This window comes from Nilaparvata lugens, chromosome 1 (assembly GCF_014356525.2).
Source record: "Nilaparvata lugens isolate BPH chromosome 1, ASM1435652v1, whole genome shotgun sequence".
NCBI classification, from domain to species: Eukaryota; Metazoa; Arthropoda; class Insecta; order Hemiptera; family Delphacidae; genus Nilaparvata; species Nilaparvata lugens.
This window is the reverse complement of record NC_052504.1, coordinates 9,080,379-9,102,585: the sequence shown is the minus strand read 5'-3', so window position 1 is coordinate 9,102,585 and position 22,207 is coordinate 9,080,379. Positions and strand designations below refer to the sequence as shown.

The window sequence follows — 22,207 nt, the reverse complement described above, 5'->3', positions numbered from 1 at the left end:
AATACTGTAATTGACAACTGGATCCGTATAATTTATTATTATGTAAGAATTGAGATTTAAAATTTTTCTTTAATAGAGAGATAGATCAGTATAATGTAAGGTGACTATTTCAAATTTGGATAATATTATTATCTAAGCGGAATCATTTTAACACAACGAAATTCAATAGGCTTTTATAACGAGTAGACTTTATAGGATGAAAAGTTATATATTTCATTTATTGATTTCAAGTAACTGGAATTAAATTTGATATGATTTCATACTTGTTTTAGCAAGTATGAGAATCAAAAAGAAATTGCTCCCTAGTTTCATAAAATCAAAACTTCAAGGTCACATTCCATACTCTGAGAGATTTGTTTCAACATAGTATATATTCAAATAAGTAGGATGCTCTTTTCAAAATCAATTACAGTATAGAAAGTAAATTTAGGAAATGTTCGGGCAAATACAGGTAAAATGTCATATAACAGGTAGGTGGAGGGGAACGGTGCTTTCACGTATAGGACTTAGCTAGGTGCATCTAAGTGATCACTCATTTTTCTATCAAAAAATTCAAATTCGAAAACAATTAATTGCACGAGGGTCGTTGGAAAATTGAATTTCATTATATGTGTTGATAGAAAAGTTTGTTACGATCTTGAATATACGAAACTATTTTTCCTATTGTCATTAACTGTGACAACTAAAACTCCAAATTTGTATTGAGTGTTGATATTTTGGAGCTCACTTTAATAATAATTCTAAACTGATAATTCATATTTAACAAGAATTACTTTCACTAATATGCAAATCTTATAAAAATGATCATATTCAACTCCAAATCAACTCCAAATTTTTATTGAATGTTGATATTTTGGAGCTCATTTTAATAATAATTCTAAAACGATAATTCATATTTAACAAAAATTACTTTCACTATTATGTAAATCCTATAAAAATTATCAAATAATCATGACAGCAATTTACTCAACAATTTACGTGATTGTTTGCTTTTCAAATCAATTTTCTTTCAAATTTATTTCACTGAATAGTTTCAATTTGACAAATTAACTAACCAATTTTCAACACGTTTCCTTCTACACCCTGTGAAGCCAGTTACACACACATCGATTTTTGTTCGTACGATATTTTGCAGTCCTTATGAATTCTATTAGATTAAACGGAACTTGACAAACATCATCTGTTTAATCAAATAGAATTCATAAGGACGACAAAAAATCGTACGAACAAAAATCGATGTGTGTGTAACTAGCCTAACCCTGTGGATTTAAATCACATCTAATTTGAATAAGTATGAGCCGTAAGAAAATAGAATGTGATATAAAATTTAGTTATGTATTAATTTTATATGCAATTATATTATCTGATGACTGTTGTAAGACATAGGTAGACTGTGTGTATGGTTTAAGCTTGCAACTCTTATGATATATCCATTTATGTACAGATTAATGATAACCCTTAAAATTATTTTTATTTTCCAATCGGTTGATATAGGGAAGATACTGGGAGTTTTTAAATTGGACGTTGGATCTAAAACTCCAATTCCATGTTAATGATGCCATGACTTTCCTCTAACTTTGAGTGGGTGATCGTAAAATTATAATTGCCTTGATAATTTTAATAATTTATGGCTATAATCTAATGAACGAAGAGGTATGAGTGATAAATCAATGACTTACACTCAATATTTAGAGTTTTAAAAGTTGTCTTTCCAATTTTTATTTATTCCCCCTAACTTTAAAACCTAGTGACTATTCTAATTAGGACAATTTGCCACTCGCCCAACCGGTGAATTAATGTTATTTATTTAAAAATGAATGTGCGATCACACATTCATAATATTATTAAACTTTGTAAGTAGCCAGTAAGAGCTTAATTAATTTAAAGTTTATAATTTTAAGAAAGACTATGTATTATTTAATCTTCAATGTTTCTAAAGATTCTGCCGACTTTCCACAGTGAAACTCCCAGAGATTAACAAACATAGCTAATTCTTATTGATTATAGATGGCTTAATCAGTAAGGAGAACAAAAAATAATGTACTGCGGAGTCCCAAGTTGATGTAAAATGTGGAGACACTAATAATTGAATTGCTATACATAGTTCCATCAAAAATACTGGAAAACAAAATGTGATATTCGTTTCAAACGAGCTTCAATTTTACTATTAATTGATCATTTATTTTTGATACATGAGTTGATGACCTCAACACATTCAAAAACGTATATACATTGTAATAAACTAGAGTGGATAAGATTATAACATCTGAAATAATCAAACTTTCAAAACCATAGTAATTTCTAGCTTAGTTTCACTGTGGAGATTTGACAATCAACTTTTGGTCCAGCTTATGCAGGGATGACATTGGAACAAATGAAAGGGCCATAATCAACTAAAGTGTGAATGAGAGAGTGAGTGCGTGGAAGAGAGAGAGTCAGAATAATAGTGTGAGAGTATTTATCCAGTAATAAAATAGTTGATTATTGGCGCGATCGTCAGCTGTTGCATTCTTGTCCCTGCTCGGGCTAGCCTAGCCATTCAAGGATCTCTCCGGTCAATGTACTCTAATTGCAGACGAATTCTAAAAGTCATCTTCATGTAGAATTAAGCCTCCTGAGAGATCCCTGAACGACTAAGACCAAACCTTAGTTGCTAAACTAAGGTTTAAGTTAAACCTTAATTATTCTCCCTCAACTATCACTTGAAACGAGAGCATTATTTATTCAACAACGTATTAATTTATTTATAAATAGTCTCTAAGTAAAATATAATATTATTTCGTGTTATAATCTTTGTTCTGAGATAACTGACATATTACTTGAAGTATTGTGAGTGTTGGTTGTATAAATGAACTAGATTGTATGTGTGTTGTATTGTTTTTCAAGCAACATAACTTTTCCTAAGCAAATGTAATATTGATAATAAAAATTGATCAAGTAATTACAAAAACGTTTTTCATTACTCCTTCCTCACAGCTTTGAATATCACAACCAAAGTCGGCATGAGAAAGTTGATTCATAGCCTTCCAATTTCTCGATCAATGCCCAAGCATTCCTGGATGGATTGCCTCGTACACACATAAACACTAAAAAATAGTCAATACTTGACAAATTTTCTAAAATACAATAAGAACTTATATGATTAGATTGGCGAGAGTAGGCGGCGTTGAGGATAGGTTACACAAGTTGTCGTTTAGAAACTCACTCCCGCTGTAATTTTCATTTTTATAAGCCAGAAAGCCACTGTGTGATTACATTTCTGAAACTGCTATGTGTAAAGCCGCGTCCACACTATGTCAATCGACTCTGTCGACTCCGTCGATCGATAAAGTCGCTCGACACCTTCGACTGTGTCAACTCGACAAAATTGCCTCAGTACATGTGGACGAGTCGACCGACAACCATCATAAATTTTCATACATAATCGAGTGTTTTATATTTAATCGAGTGTTTTATTTTAAATATAAATCGAGTTTTTATATGAAATGAGTGATGATGAAGATGCTGGAGGAGCGGCTTCTGCTGCAATTCTCATTGCCATCTTGGGAAGCCAAAAAGATAGTCGCCCGCGGAGATTTTGGGTACGGCCTAGCCTTGTTCGAGGCAGAAAAAAGTATAGTACGGAGGAATTTATGGAAGATTTATTGCTTATTGCCCTTGCAAATTGACTTTGCAAATTTCTAATTTTCTTTTCCACCTTCACTTTTTCAATGCCAAATGACACCGCAATTTCCACCAAACCATCATGCCGTTTGTTTCTGTTTTTATAGTCAACATCACTTGAATCCCATAAGTAAGAACGATCACGGTACATTTCAATAAAATTCGACGTTTGGGTATCACTCCAATTCATTTTCAATAAAAATGTAAGCACTTGAACAACAGTATAGCACTATTCTATTTTTTAAAACGGCAGTGAGAAGATCGACACGTCCACACTGGTGTCTTCGACTCGACTGTCTTTGATCCGGACCGACCTGATTCGGGTTGCGTACGACTCGACTCGACAGCGCTCAACAATGTCTAGTGACACGTCCAGACTTGTTCGACATTGTCGATCGACTTTGTCGATCGGTGTCGATCGACATAGTGTGGATGCGGCTTAATGCTAGTTCGCCTCCATGGTGCACATTGGGTAACGCTGAATGGACTAGCAAATAATGTATATCTAGGCATTTGAGACTCATGAGCTATATATTTGTTGTGTATATGCCATACGCTAAATAAATAAATCTGAAACTGCAAACTGTTGTACCGTGCAGTCTCAAGAGAAGCAGGCATTTTATTGAATATCTTCAACATTTTAATGAATATCGTCAATGCAGTCGTTTATTGGAACAGTTTTCTTACTTGGACCAGTTCTGTGCTAATTCATGTTCAGTGAGCATGAACTTGTTCTGTCACCTTTTCGAGGTGAAACTACTATTTTATTTCCCATTCAATTAATAAAATGTGTACCAATGAGCATTTATTGATCAGATATAGCAGAGCTTACTGAGTGCAAAAATCAGTGCCCCTATCAATTCTCAATATTTTTATTTGTCCGCACCGACTCTAGATAGAATTTCTCCAATAATAATCTGGTTCAAAAATCTATAGGTCTATTATGATATGATAATTTCTAGAACACAATATTACGATACAACTGCATGATTTTAGTAATTTTCAAAGAATATACTAGTTTGTTTACTTAGAGGAATAAGAGCGAGAAGAGAGAAATCTAGTGGAGAAAGAGAGAACCAACTCAAGACACAATACTAGCGTTAACCACGCCCCGAGTTCAACAAGCAGTCTCATTGGCCAATGACTGGCATGTGACATTCTAAAGCTACTCACTTCCTATTGGTAAATGAGCTTTGAAGGTAAAATGGCGACTATTCAATGCATTCAGACAGACCAATCAGACAGCTCCTTGGTTTTGGAGGTGTGGACTACTAATTCAGTCACTTAAAAATCAATTTCATGTTATTTCCCTGAGAAAAGTATTTAACAATATGAATGAAATATGAGGATTATTTATTTAATCCAAGAACGACTCAACTACAAAAGTTTGAATTCGATTTACATTTTCAACTGGAAAGTGCGGCTGAGAGATCAGTGGGTTTTTTTTCACCAATTTAAGCCACACCATCAATTTTTGGAAGTTCGATTTTTTTGTCATCCTTATGAAATCTACCAGATTAAACAGTACTTTACCAAGTTAAATTTGATAGAATTTATAATGTCGGCCAAAATCGTACGTCATGTGTGGGTAAAACCAGATACATCGATCTTTGGACGTACGATTTTTTCCTTTATTATAAATGCTAATACATTAAACTTGCTAAAGTTCTGTTTAATCTGGTAGATTTCATAAGGACGGAAAAAATCGAACGAACTAAAATTAATGTGTGTTCAACTGGCTTAACTAGACTAATTATTGCGTTCCTGAAAAGTATTGATTAGGCTAGCCCTACATGGATACTTAAGAGCCTGTTCACATGACAGCGATTTACGTTCGGTTGTCGCGCGGTTGACAAACCGAGCGATTGCCAGGTATAGGGAAACACATGGTGCCGTACACATGCATCGCTCGGTTTTAGTAGTCGCCGGCGAATCGCGGCGGTTGTAGTCTCAGACTATAACCGCTCGGTTGCCGGGCGGTTCGATATACTAGAGCAGGCATGAGAGCGTACACATGTCTTCAGTCAACCGAGCGGTTTCGATCAGAGCAGTAATAGGCCTATATGTTAAGAGTAATATAGTGATTAAGTACGTAGATTAATATATTAAGTTTGAGTACATAGATGTTGTACCTAGTAATTATTTATCATAACCGAGCGCAAACACTACCTCCGTAAACAGAGCCGTAGTGCATTTGTGTGACGTCAGCACTGGTAGGGCTCCTACACCAATAGAAACACTAGCTGATATAGATCAGCTGAAATCAACGAATTTTTACTGGCGTAGGAGCCCTACCTGTGCTGACGTCACATGAATGCACTTTGGCTTTGTTTACGGAGGTAGTGGCGCAAACCGCTCATGAATCGCTGTCATGTGAACAAGCTCTATGATGTGAACACAGTTGCCAAGGTGATTTGTTCTGGAAACAAACTGTTTATGATGAACGTTCCAAATTGATGTCCTATTTTATTTTTATCTTGCTCATAAATGTAAACTTTTAATGAATAAAGTGTTAATTACAAAAGCACATTTACAACAGTATTTTAAAATATAAATTTTGCAAGTGGACTTGGTTGGATATAAATATTGTGAACGTTTTCTACGACATTTTTAAAAAAAAACTAAAATTCTCAATTCTTATATCTCACCCCTCACCGTGAAATGAAATTACTATAATGATTTGATTATAATGATTTATTAGTCATTATTATAATGACTATGTGATTAAATTTCTGAAACTGGCACTCCAAATACGTGAAATCCAAACTTTTTGCATCACTCTGTCAGTCAAAATGTCTCAAAGTGTTCTGTTTTTTTCTGTTATGTGTGTAGCCGGTGTAGGCCTACAGTCTAAAAGGAACAGAACCTAAAAATTAAGCCCTCTGGGAGTGTACAAGCAAAAAGGATGGGATGTAGGTCTTGTATTCTTATGCTCTTTGGTACAAGTAGTTGCTTCAATAATAATTATCAAGAAATCCTGACATCAAACATCTACTAGAACATTCTAGTTATTTTCATCCTACATGAATTCTGATCAACGATTAATCATTTCTTCCGAAACAAAACTAGAAAACAAGGAAGGGAGTATGTATTTTATTTTTAAGACGCTAAACAACTCTACCAAAATCTCTAGATCAACAAAATTGATATTCCTCAATTTTTTTAAAAATGTGTCGATGAAAAATGTAGACAGGTAGAATCAGAGAGGAATGTTTGTCATTACTAAGAGATTATCAAATTACTAATGTTTGTCTCAAGAGCTCAATCACCTTTTGAGCATGTAGATCTACTTAATGTCAGATTAATTAATTCTAAAATATCAAACACAAAACTAAAAATGATTGGCTTGATTTTCAAGACGAATATGAAAGGAGATTTCAAATTTAATAGCAAAGCTACGACAAATAACGTACTACTTGGGATTTGAGAAAAGTAACACTACATACCGTAATACTAAAATTTCAAATCCGATGAATTCCTATGTAGTCAGGCTGTATGCTTCATTAATCTGAGCATTTTGAAGGTACTTAACATAATGAAGTACCGTACCAAGAAATTCCATGTTCACAGTTTACTCCATCTCTTATCAAGATTTTAGTTGTCTTGTCTACGTGACATATTAAAGAATGATTAATTACATTGGAATGCTTTAAAAATGTCTTTCAATGTTTCAATAAATTATATGATTGATACTGATGAACGAAGAACAAGATTAGTTCAATGATTAGTAGACAAATAAAATCTTAATAAGAGATGGAGAGAAGTGATTTGAAAAGTGTGAGATTGTAGTCATGGAATTTCAAGGTACTGTATTTAATTAATAGATTACGTATTACGTACTAGTACGTTCAAAATGTCCAGATAAATGAAGCATACAGCCTGACTTCACAGGATTTGGAATTAGAAACAGAAATAATACATTTAGAAACGTTAAATTATAAATTTTATAAAAATATTAGATTTCCCCATAATTTATTTGAAAAACAAGTACAGGTATCAGCAGAATTGTATAAAATTTGTTCCGCATGTCATCGGTTCTCTATTTTCTATTTTTACTTTCCTTGCCCTATTACCATAGGTAAGGAATGTATTGCTTTCCAAAAAAATTTAAGGTACCCTAATTTCATGTTTTCTATACGTTTCATGGTCCCTTGAGTCCAAAAACATGATTTTTGGGTGTTGGTCTGTATGTGTGTGTCTGTGAACACGATAACTCCATTCCTAATTAACCGATTGACTTGAAATTTTAAACTTAAGGTCCCTTATACCATGAGGATCCGACAATAAGAAATGCAATTAAATTCAATTCAAAATGGCGGATAATGGCTAAAAAACCATGTTTTTCTCGAAAACGGCTCTAACGATTTTCTTCAAATTTATAACCTAGATAACTATTTATAAGCCCTATCAACTGACATGAGTCTCATTTCTGGGAAAATTGCAGGAGCTCCGTAATATTCCTGAGAAGAATGGATGTTGTTAAATTTCTATCACGATTTTCTCAAAAATGACTTGACCGATTTTTTTCAAATTTATACCCTGTATAGTTATATATCAGCTCTATTAACTGGCATGAGTCTCCTCCCTGAGAAATTAACAGGGGGTCCACCCCATCCTTGAGAAATTTACTTTGTAACCTCCTTCTCGTGCGTGAGGTAGGTAGGTAGAGCAGTTCATTCAAAAGAACACATGTCGATATTCTATTTTTAGAACAGCTGTTTTGACAACTTTTAAAAAATCCTGAAATTTCATAATTATTCAAACAAAGGAAAATTTACTCTGAACACAATCACAATAGTATAATCGTAGTTTTAATTATTTAGCCGCCAATCGGCATAATGTTATTATTGTGTAACATTATTTTTTTCAGTAACGTGTTACCCTGCTTGGCTGCAGTCGGTAGAGCAAGATTTGTAAGATATATAACCTTTTTTGTGGTTCCTGGAATAGTAATAATACCAATTTCTTACCGGCTCTCTCAGGAGCTCCCACAGTTCTCTGCTTTTGCTGGTTACTGACGTCGGCCGCTTCAACAGTTCATAGTTTCTGTGACTGATTTGTTGAATTCCACAAATACAGATGCACTAGATGTAGACAGATATAAGGGCTCTGATTATCGTGCTAGACGATGCGACACCGCCACCAATGCCACTCGCCACCATTCACCAAAGTGGTCAGCAATGAAAAATGATACCCCTAAATTATCCTCGTTAATGAGGCTTATAGATCAATGAGCAAGGAAAGTTGTGTGAGTGTACCACACCAGATTTTTCTATTATGAAATAAAATAATATTCAATTAAAACACAGTAATGTTAATATTACTGCTTTACTGATCTGATAAATACTCAAGAGCATATTTCCTTTTTTCAAGTGATTCTACAAGTTTTTCCTTTAGACAGTTACAGTGAACTCTATTCAACCTAATACAGTTCACTAAGCAGTTACATCGTCGATAATCCATTCTAATTCACCATCATGACCGCTATCCTTCTAAAAAGCCAAAGATATGTTTTTGCAAAACATGTTTCCAATGAAGTATGATCGATACTCATAATCTGAACTAGCCAATCAATCAGACAGGCTGTGATTTTCACACCCAATAATTCATCAAATATAATGGTGCAGCAGTCTAGAATAGAATGAAGTAGTACCGTATGGTACAGAATAGTAACCGTACACTAGTTATTTGCAGACTGCAGAGGCATTCAAAAAGACACAAAAACTTTGAGCACTACACAAAAACTCTGAGAAAGGAACGCCAGCCAAGATCACAACTTGTAACCACTATCAGTGGAGAACGGTTCTCAATGCACTGTCCATAGCGCCAAGTCTTGTACATCCTTATTTAGATTTATGGAATGTGTTAGTGCGGCTATAAACTAGAAGAGAAGGACTAGCGGTAACTTCTAAATAGAGCTGCTACCACTAAAATACACTGCACTGCAAGTAGCGACTCGCTAGTGAGAGGAGAGACAAGGACCACTTAGTCTGGAACGTTCACCCATAAACTAAATCCAAACGAAATCATAACAGTTCAACGATCGCACTGTTTTAAAAACAACTGATGTTTACTGAGCTCATATAGTTTACTGCGTAGTGGACAGAATACTTTAAAATCCTCCAGTTTTAACTGGGGATTCACATAGGCTGAGCACTGAACACAGTTAGGTGTTGTTAAATTTCTATCACGATTTTCTCAAAAATGACTTGACCGATTTTTTTCAAATTTATACCCTGTATAGTTATATATCAGCTCTATTAACTGGCATGAGTCTCCTCCCTGAGAAATTAACAGGGGGTCCACCCCATCCTTGAGAAATTTACTTTGTAACCTCCTTCTCGTGCGTGAGGTAGGTAGGTAGAGCAGTTCATTCAAAAGAACACATGTCGATATTCTATTTTTAGAACAGCTGTTTTGACAACTTTTAAAAAATCCTGAAATTTCATAATTATTCAAACAAAGGAAAATTTACTCTGAACACAATCACAATAGTATAATCGTAGTTTTAATTATTTAGCCGCCAATCGGCATAATGTTATTATTGTGTAACATTATTTTTTTCAGTAACGTGTTACCCTGCTTGGCTGCAGTCGGTAGAGCAAGATTTGTAAGATATATAACCTTTTTTGTGGTTCCTGGAATAGTAATAATACCAATTTCTTACCGGCTCTCTCAGGAGCTCCCACAGTTCTCTGCTTTTGCTGGTTACTGACGTCGGCCGCTTCAACAGTTCATAGTTTCTGTGACTGATTTGTTGAATTCCACAAATACAGATGCACTAGATGTAGACAGATATAAGGGCTCTGATTATCGTGCTAGACGATGCGACACCGCCACCAATGCCACTCGCCACCATTCACCAAAGTGGTCAGCAATGAAAAATGATACCCCTAAATTATCCTCGTTAATGAGGCTTATAGATCAATGAGCAAGGAAAGTTGTGTGAGTGTACCACACCAGATTTTTCTATTATGAAATAAAATAATATTCAATTAAAACACAGTAATGTTAATATTACTGCTTTACTGATCTGATAAATACTCAAGAGCATATTTCCTTTTTTCAAGTGATTCTACAAGTTTTTCCTTTAGACAGTTATAGTGAACTCTATTCAACCTAATACAGTTCACTAAGCAGTTACATCGTCGATAATCCATTCTAATTCACCATCATGACCGCTATCCTTCTAAAAAGCCAAAGATATGATTTGCAAAACATGTTTCCAATGAAGTATGATCGATACTCATAATCTGAACTAGCCAATCAATCAGACAGGCTGTGATTTTCACACCCAATAATTCATCAAATATAATGGTGCAGCAGTCTAGAATAGAATGAAGTAGTACCGTATGGTACCGAATAGTAACCGTACACTAGTTATTTGCAGACTGCAGAGGCATTCAAAAAGACACAAAAACTTTGAGCACTACACAAAAAGTCTGAGAAAGGAACGCCAGCCAAGATCACAACTTGTAACCACTATCAGTGGAGAACGGTTCTCAATGCACTGTCCATAGCGCCAAGTCTTGTACATCCTTATTTAGATTTATGGAATGTGTTAGTGCGGCTATAAACTAGAAGAGAAGGACTAGCGGTAACTTCTAAATAGAGCTGCTACCACTAAAATACACTGCACTGCAAGTAGCGACTCGCTAGTGAGAGGAGAGACAAGGACCACTTAGTCTGGAACGTTCACCCATAAACTAAATCCAAACGAAATCATAACAGTTCAACGATCGCACTGTTTTAAAAACAACTGATGTTTACTGAGCTCATATAGTTTACTGCGTAGTGGACAGAATACTTTAAAATCCTCCAGTTTTAACTGGGGATTCACATAGGCTGAGCACTGAACACAGTTAGGTGTTGTTGGAACAAACGTGATCATAGTCGTTTCTTGTAGCAGGTTATTTTAGGTATATTTCCTTCCTCAAGTTGTTAATGAGTAATGGTTATGATTTTTCATTCCAATCACCGTCAGTCACCTATTCACTAGTAATGTATTCCTTCTCTCAACCTCTCTTAAAATTTATTACATCTATAACTTCCTTAATTTACTTTTTTACTGATTCATTAGCCATATTCGAATTCCATACTTCCATTATTTCAAGACAGAACTTGAGATTGTGGTTTCAAGACAGAACTTGAGATTGTGGCCTAAGCTTAACGTTGAGCTGAGACCTGAGACTTATTAACTAAGCTAAGCTCGACTCTAACATTAAGGCTTGTCACAGACTTCTAAGATTAGGGCCCGGTTGCACAAAAGCTGGTTAAGTTTTAACCGTGATTAACTTTACGAGAACAAATCAGAGAAGGTGTTTATGAAAAGATGGCTTCTCTGATTGGTTCTCGTGGAATTAATCATGGTTAAAATTTAACCGGCTTTTGTGCAAGCAACCGGCACAGGTGTGCAACCTAAGTCTGCTAGGTTGGCTAATATCATATCATATTATAATGTGATAAAATGATATAATAATATTAAATGAAAAGACTGAGAAATTGTCAAAAACCACTGATTTATAATAATATATAATAATAATTATATATATATATATATATATATATATATATATATATAATATATATATATATATATTATATATATATATATATAATATATATATATATAATAATTAATAATATTAATGAAGTATTATAATAATTATTATTTTGTTCACATTGAGACGAAGCTAGCACGTGTGAACATTATACAGTAATGTGATCATATGATATCAACTCATCTATAGTGAAGTCCATGTTATAATGGCAGTGGATGAAAATAGAAGAATAGCGATGCCGATTCTCTGCATTAATTAATTATATTCCTACACTGTCAAAAACATAATTGGCATCGTTGTGGACCTAGAAAAGGATAGTACCACCGACTTTGTCGAATGATAGACAAGGATAGCAAAACCAAAGTTCATCAAATACTGTCATTATAACGTGGACCTCACTATAGCAGACTCAAGTCACGTCATGTCACCTCGCGTAGCGTCTCAATTTGCAACAAGCTTAAACACTAATGTGCTTTTAAAATTATTGCTGCTATCGGATTCCCCCACAATTCCCCTCACTACAAACTATGTGGAACGGTTAGAAGGGTGAAAAATAAGTGAACCGCAAATGAACTGTTCTTCCAGGAATCTACCATTCTGTGTTTATTTGATGATTAAATAAATACTAAATGAGTGCTTTCGAGTTTCGTTGAACTCATTCTCAAGTGGAAGTAATAGATCTACTTTCTGCTATAAAAGTTACATTTCATGCTCGTGTTGATATATTTATTTCATATAAAATATGAAAATATTTCCTACAAAAATATTCTCCAATGGCATGGAAGAAAGGATGCCCAAAATGTATCTAGAAATATCTAGACACTACAAACTATGTGGAACGGTTTGAAGGGCGAAAAATAAAAGAACCACAATAATAAACTGTTCTTCCAGAAAACATTTTTAATTTGTCAAACAAAAATTCCTATATTTGAACTGGTTTCACTTCAATGTCGAATATCTTGTGTGTCGAATACTTCAATGCCATTTACCTTTCACTGAAGATATCAGTGGAGTGGAACACATGATGAGTATAATCTGATTTTTTTAGAACATTTTTTTAAAACACGTAAGATAAAGATAAACACGCCATTTTTTTAGTTTTAGTTTTTAGTTTTTCTGTATTTATGCTGAGGTAGAAAACCGTCTATTGGTACAACTCTTCTCGGGCCTGAGAGACAACAATTTCGAAATTGGTCTACATTATCTATCCTGTTACCGCGAACAATGAAGTCAGTAAACAATTCATACAATGAGTTTTTTCTACCACGTTTGCGCAAATAGAAAAGTAAACAGTGAATGATTGTTAAGATGCGACATATATGGTTGTCAAAATGGAAAGATTTGGAGCAATTTTCGCACACAATTTGACAAACTGTTGTTAATTTCAATGATTTTCGTGTAATAAGTAGCGGGGCTAGTTTTTTCATATATAAAAAAGAGACAAGTCGTTGTTTGTTGAATAACAGTTATTATGAGTTGACAAGTTGCTTATGTGGAAAATGACAAAACAAATATGTGATAATAGTTGTTCGACTGTAACAAAAATATTACAGTAGCTTTTCTGAGTAAGAGATTTTGGAATTGACAAAGACTGCAGCAGGATAGCTTCAACCTTGAATTTGACCTGGAAAATTATTTTGATCAAGTTTTTATTAATTCATGCCTGGAACGCACAGACGCGGGAAGCGGAAACAAGATGATTTTTAATATAAAAATCTTCCCCTTCTCATTGAATGCATCCCGCCATCAAGGCTCAATGAAATTATTATAGAATAGGAAAAATTAGTGTAGTGTAATGTAGAAAAATAAACTGACGCCTGTTGCCATGAAGACAGTGTTGGACAAGAGTCACTCTTCTACTCACCAAAAGTTTATTCCACTCACCAAAACAATTCCTAATTATCACTCCTTTGTTAAATTCCTTTGTTAAATTCCTTTGTCACACTTCACCAATTCATAAAGTTAATCGAGGTTTGTTGATTCTAGTAGCAAGTGTTTCCATCCCCCCCCCCCTACACTGACCAATGAAACACATCTACTCCAATTTCTGCGAATTAAGATCCATCCCCCCACATTCCATATTGAGTCTAAAATAGTAAATGGTGATTTCTATATTCTCACCATTGAAGAATAGAAAATATCCTCACAAAAGAAAGCGTCAATCGTCATGTTCGAAACTATTGACTTCTGATCTGTTTTGAGACCCCCCTAGATTGGTTTGGGACGCCCCAAGAATCTCAATTACGAACTCTGTGTCAAAATCCCCTTTTGTGGGCACCCCTGGCCCACAAGTTATACCTATGGTGAACATAATCTATTCCTTATATTTCAATTTTATTCATTCATTTACAAACACAAGATACAATACAACAATACAAATTTACACATTCAAATAGCAACATTCATAATATACTAATCGAGAACAGTGGTGCAAAAATATGGGGAGGATTGAAAGATTTTCCAACTGTGGTTATCCATGTACTAGGAACACCTTCAATCCTTGAGAGGGTAGAAAATGTATCAGAAAAAGTTAAGAGAAGGTAGGAATGGTAGAATGGAATGAAGGAAGGTAATGATGGGATGGGAAAACCGATAGGAGCGGATGGTAGAAAATACTTTGAAAAACTAGAGGATTTACTCATGTCCGTATCCAGATACTCGGTTTGAACGGAGAAATGTCAGCTGTTCGTTTAAACCCCGTATGAAACACATTATGATAAATGCAACCATATCTTCAAGTAAACGTGGTTCTGCGTTAAACGTAGTGTTAGCATATGGCCCTAAGAGTTACAGAAGTATCAGCAAGCAAGCACACAAGTCAGGAGGGTTCTCTTAGTGGTAGCTTCACCATAAGTTCACCATAGTTAACCCTGAAGTATTTTTCTTTAGGGATACTTTTAATATAAATAAAAATAAGAATCTCAGTACCCTTTTAAATTATTTTGTCACAACATGTTTCGGACATTGAAGCCATTTTCAAGTCTTGAAAATCTCAGTACCCTTTTAAATTATAATTTACATTTATTAGTGAGATTTATATTTTTATTTAACCCTCAAGTTATGGTACCATATTTTCTCGAGTAGAATTTGCTTCCCCCCCCCCTCCGGGAAAATCTCTACATATCTGTCTCTCAAATTTCGCGACTGTCCTAGCAAAAATCAGGTTCTGTGATTACTGGTTTTAGGTAGTTGGTGAAGAAAACTCACGGGGTGACGTATCCTCCAAGAAAGAATCACCACATTTTATGTAAGTATCATCAAAATCAGAAGATAAATCAGTGCAACCAGTGTTGTGCGTGAAAGATTTAACCACATTTTATGTAAGTATCATCACAATCAGATACAAATAAATCAGTTCAACCAGTATTTGAGTGGCTTCATTCAACAAGTAACGTCAATTCCCGTTCTACTTCATCGCTTCATGAATAATCCTTCATGAAGCCTACATCAGAAACGGTGAAAAATACAGACAGATGCCACATAGTTGAATGCAGCTTCTCTGCTACACACCGAGCATGTTGTATGACTAGGGCCTGCCGCAACAGTGTTGAATACAAACAATAGAGGCGCGGGTGTAGACATGTCGGCTCCACGCTTTCATCGAGCAAAACGTCCGACCAGTAATAAGACATGGTAGAAATTCATCGGCACCACGCTTTCATCGAGCAAAACGTCCGACCAGTAATTAGCGCTAATGAGATTGGAGTGTTCACGACGACGTCAAAAAACCGGATCACTCGTCACCGTTACCGCAGTCCGATGCGATTCGCATTCTGCTCTCCTACGATTCACTTTTGAAAGCAAACAACGTCCGAAGACGTACGTCAATTAAGGTTCGAACCCACTAGAACGTATCAGACACGGACCGTGTCAGACCATGCCAGGCACGTAAAATAACAACTATGCCCACTACACCGGATCAACAGCGGTCTATGCCAGTACATTACGCGTATGGTACGCGTATGATACGGGTATGATACGCGTATGATACGCGTATGATGCCCGGTCAGAAGTTGTTGGGAACGCGTCAGTTAGCAAGAGAATGTAGCGGTGAACTGGTTACCAACGCGGTGCATACGCGGTTACAACGGGGTTTGCAGGCGTCACGTGCCATGCAAGGACCGTTCCGTCACAGACAAAATATACTGGCCGACAAATGTTGACCTGGACGTGCATGGCACGCTCCGTGCTTGGCCGGTGACGGAACGGTCTAATGGGTGCATTACATATCAAATGATGCAAAGAATATTTTTTTGCATGTGTCGGTACGGGCACGGTCATGGTATGATACGTTCTAGTGGGTTCGGACCTTTATGTCCTTATTTCGTATCACATATATATTCACCGTTTGTTGGCTTGCCGGTTGTTAATCAATCCTATACTGCGGGAAGGGGAGGCGGCTGATACCGTTTTGCTTTGATTTCGTGTTGAGATGTCGGGAAAGAATTTATGAATGAGTTTTGATCGATTGGTTCTCGTTATTAAACGGTGATGAGGATTACCAAAAAGGTACTCATTTCTTTCGAGAAATTTGTTAAGGATGAGTCACTTGTCTTGTGTATGGGTAATGGGGGATTGATTGATTGAGCACTTTATTTATGCAGATTACAATATATACTGGCATACACTTATATACAATAGCTTACAATACAGCAGAATTATAGATGAATTTACATAATATAGACTAAGAAAATAATTATTGAACTGTAAATGATATGAAAAAGCAATTTGTAATATAATAACTGTAGATAATTATATTGTTATGCATCTACATAAATTGGCGGAGATTTGGACATATCAATGTCCATTCTTTGGAAAGAATATTAAAAATATCATCCCCACTAATTCTCTACCAAAGGGGATGAGAGATAATGAGAGATGAATTATTACCTAAATTTGGAAGAAAAATAACATAAGGACTATCTTATTTAACAATGTTTTCACATCGGTGTTGTTTGTTACTAAATACTAATGAATGAATACTTTTGTAATTATACATAAGGTGAATTATGTAAACAAACAATTAATTTTCGTCATAATTTTTGTATTGATGTGCAAAATAAATAAATTTTGAATTGGATTGAATTGAACTTGATGAATGTAGGTGTAGCCAGTAGCCTATATGTATATGTATGTATGTTAAGGTGGTTCCAACTCATCGAGAATTGATTTTAGCGTTTCTACTTATTTCATGCTACATTCTCCGTAACAAATTTCCATTTCCAAGCAATAACTATCCAAGATTGGGTCATAGTTACCACAAACATTAACATTGACCAAAATAATTATGGATCCCCACTATGGATTCAAATAAGAACCCAAAAAATATGGATTCATCACTACTGCCAGACTTGAGTGCAGATAAAGACATATTATTATTCACATCTACATATCGATATCAGTGAGTATAGAATGTAAATTTACATTCTTCTCTAAAAGGGCCAATCCACATGAAGCGTTTTTTTCATACCAGTCTGTCCGAAAGCTCTCCGTTTTGCTGATTGGGTTGGCGTTCGTCAATAAGCTGATACAATCAGCCAATCGGAGAGCTTCCTGCCCTGACGATTTGTCTGAAATCGCCTTAAACCCCGTTCCCTGTGGCTTGTCCCCAACTATCCTTTTAAAAATTGAAAAAATCACTTTCTCTAGACCTTATAATTTCATTATTCGTTTCCTGGAGCTTACTAACGCTCTATACCCTAAACCAGTTGCAGTTCAAGATATTTTTTTCCACACCATGTCTTATTTTGCAGTATTTTCTCTCATGCTACCTTTATATTTATTGTATTCAACGAAGAACACTTAGCACTATGCTATTATAGTTTACAACTTGAATACAGAATGACACTGCTTAGTATTCAAATCCCAATAAAATCAATTATTTAGATTAAGTATTAGAACGTGTATTAGATTAAAGAAGGTGACAAAAAGGGTCAATATTTTGAAGGTCAAAAATAACTATATTGGAAAACAAAGTTTACTATGCAGTTTACTGACAACAACCTATAATGTTAATGAATAGTGTGGAAAAATAGGAGAAATAGAGAGTTGATCACAATTTATTGCACATTCTAATCCTTACTAAGGTTAGGTTAGGTTAGGTTAGGTTAGGTTAGGTTAGGTTAGGTTAGGTATTTCTATCCTTGCCTATCATTCAACAAAGCGGATAGCGCTATCTCTTTCTTGAATATTGCTCTGTTGCCAGATCGTCTTTTAACAATGTAGAATCAATAATTAATCAACAAAATGTTGCATCTTAATAATTATGATATCATTGAAGAATATAATTTCTTGATTAATAAGATATAATTGATTATTTTAAACGATAATGAACCTTTAAAATTACATCAATAAAACCTGTATCAGCTACCGTCTATAGAAGGCATTGACAAGACAGAGGATCGGCAACGTTGTTCTATATTTCTTCACTGCCATTATAACGTGGACCACACTATAGTGATTAGTTACTTTACCAATTTTCAATGAATTACAGTCGGAAAATATTTTAAAGTCAGCTGTTGTTTTAGGAGTACGTTTTGAGTTTCTTTTCGCGTTTTAAAATTTTCAATTATTAATACAGTATTTTTAGTTATTAGTGATGATTTAGTGAAGTATTATTATTTAATTTGGTTTTCAACTTTCCTAAATTCTAAATTCCTAGTTTATAAATATTTTGGACTCAAAATTGGACAAAAAACGTGTAGTGTAAACATAACCTATTTTTGGACAATTTCTATCTAAATTTTGGGAAGGAACAGTTTTGGGCTTTAAGCCTGTTGTTCCTTTCCCAATCATTCATAGTTGAGAATGATTGTATCTATTAATGTAGAAATAAATAAATAAATGAAATTGTATCGAATGGCAATTATTATAATTATTATGCAATCAATTTGATGCTAATAAAATAGTTAAAACACTTCGTATTTGAGTGTGCAACTCAACAGAAATAACATCCATTAAATTTGAGCGCGAGCTGAAAACGACCAATACCGTTCCACGAAACGAGGACACTCCCTAATTAAATACAGAATCGTTATAACGAAATCTTCATCAAATTAATGCCGTCGTGCCAAATACCAAACAAGGACTTTTAACGAGATTGTAGACGCTGAAGCCATTTGGTAACCACAACTCTAGGAAGGAAGCTGCCTGCACCTCCAGTTTCCAATGTAATAAGTTTTCTAATCATTTTCCTTGTGATGTACACGATAATTGTGTGAAATTATAGTTGGATCGCAAGGTGTTTGATTCAAGGTATTTTCCTCTCTTTTTTTCTCTTCTCCAACACACCCAACCACAAAGCCCATGGTTTTTTATATTTGTAACATTTTATTGTGTTTTATTTGTTTCATAATTCTTTGTAATTTTGTTTTGCCTTGTTTTTAATAAATTGAATTGAATTAAATAAAGGGATAGGAAAAAATTGCTGGTAAAAATGATAACAAAATCCTTTTTTTCTGCTGAAGGTGATGCCCACATGAGCTCCAGACTAGTGCATGGGTAATGAAACGGATGATAAATAATAATATCGACTGACCTGGCTGGCTCAGGTCTGGTGTCAGAGTTTTCAGGTCGCAACTGATCAATTTCAGGGCTTCTGACATGGCCTAACGACTGCTTTTTAGGCAGCCGGGACCGACGGCTTAACGTGTCCATCCGGACAAACGGATGATGATGAGAGATGAGTGGACGCAGCACATGTTAAGGTGCGTTCCAAGTTACTTACCGGGGTGCGTTTTTTCAAACTCACAAATGATATCTATACTCTGTACAAAATTTCTTTTGACTTGGGATGGATATAGAAGGCATAGAGCGGATACAACGGCAGCGATGTTGCCGTTCTGAACCGGCCAGCGTTCTCTAATTTCTAGTGAGTATTCAAGCGTTCATGTTAAACTTACGAAGTTTCCTCTCTTCAAGCACTGACTTGACTGATTCTAATCGACAAATTGGCAACTGCGCTTCCACCTATGACTCTATCCGTCACTGTAATTGGCTGATCACCCTCCATTTCTCTGCACCGCATATTCCTCCAAGTCGAAAGTAATTTTGTAAGGAGTATAGGGGAGTTGGCTCTTCAACTGGTCACACTTAAAACGAATGTAGGCGTATGGATCTTAACTTATCGATAACTTATCAGCTCGACCACATAGCCGATCACTTCCTTTTTTCGATATTATATTATGATAGGCTACTACTGAATGACATCCAACATTATTTGCATGATTCAGATGCAGTACTCCTTCTATACACAATATTTCCTCTATGTACAGTTTTCCAGTATCATCTTATACTATTTTCAAGCAATTTCCAGTAATACGAGAGATTCATACAAAATTACAAATTATTTATTGTTAAATTGAAACATGATTCAAGTTTTAATGTGATTTAAGGGAAACAAACTTGAATCAGTTCTAGAGCTGCAATTTCCAGTCTGTTTTAGAGCACACGATCCTTCTCAGTCCATTTCAATGGAGATGATACAACACAATTATTTTTTAAATACAATATAGTAATACACTTAAGTAATATTAGTTAGAGATTCTACAAAAAAATTATTGAAACCAACATAAAAATATCTATTGTGACTCCAAAAAACCAACTAATATTAATTTGAGTTACTAGAAAAAATAGACGAAACCAACATTACAATAATATCTATACAGTATCGTCAAGAATAACAGAATAGATCTCTATCATGTTTACATAATTCTATTTGGATGAGGTGATCAGATCTATGGATACCTAAGTATAGATGGATATATATAGTCAGGTCTACGTTATAATGTTTAGTAAAATTTGCAATGGTATTGCTATCCTTGTCTATCATTCAACAAAGTGGATAGCGCTATCTCTTTTACGCTTTGCTCTGTTGCCAGATCGTCTTTTAACAATGTAGATTTAATAATTAATTACAAAATATTTCATCTTAATTATGAAAATGCAATATGGAATTATTGAAAAATATCATTTCTTTCTTAATAAAATATAATTGATTATTTTAAACGAGAATTAACATTTGATATTACATCAATAAACCTGTATCAACTACCGCCAAAAGAAGTCATTGACAAGACATAGGTTGGCAACGTTTTTCTCCTATCTTTCTTGACTGCTATTATAACGTGGACCTCAGTATAGGAAATATTATGTTATTATTATAGGAAATATTGTGATGTTAAAGTAGAAAAACGGAAACAAATTATGATAACCGCACTTTGCATCCCGCACGATCGACTCTGAATACCTGTGGACTATCCAAGCTATAAGTTGGTTTTTGTTTATAATAGAAAATAGATTCTGTTCCCAAACGCAGTGCGTATGAATGCATGCAATATTCGCCGCAATTCGTGGGGTGAAACCCGTTACAAGTCCGCTATTAATCATAGACTACATCTGCACAAGGGATGCCCAGTATCTAACCAACTCTAATCTCCACAGTCGTCTATTTATGCTTTGAGTTATCTTTCGCCGACGAGTAGATAAATTCGACGAGACGAAAAACGGCACACGGCTGTAAATTCGAGAAGACGCGAAATAAAATTGATCGTAACTCATTGCAGCGGCGGCCCGGGTCTCCTGAGAGAATAGGTGAACACTCCACACTCCGCCAACTTGGTACTCTTCACCTCCTCCTGCCCACTCATAGACTCAAATTCAAGCAACGAAAACAATGTGGGAACATGGTGACCACTCAGCTGGAGAGTGCAGCATAGTTCTGACGGAAGTACCAACAGTTGAATTCTAGAAGAGGTTTATGCGAGGAAGATAGGTAACTTTTGAGTTTTTAGTTTACAACAGTGTTTTTAGTTTCAATTTCACTTTCCTTTCCATTAAGAACTGTTTGTTAATGTCAACTTTTATAATTATTTTTAAAATACGACATAGTCTAGATAATACGTGTAGTATCCATAAAATTTAGACTATTGTGAGAAAAATATTTTGTATTGGAAAGGTATTTATGCCATTAAATAGCAGAATGG

The 22,207-nt window shown here is 35.0% G+C and overlaps 1 protein-coding gene across 3 annotated transcripts in view; it reads right to left on the bottom strand.

Annotated features, from left to right (window-relative positions):
• LOC111056244 (autophagy-related protein 16-1) overlaps window positions 1-22,207 on the bottom strand; it is a 581,037-nt gene that overhangs the window by 510,850 nt on the left and 47,980 nt on the right. The gene's annotated exons all lie outside the window — the stretch shown is intronic.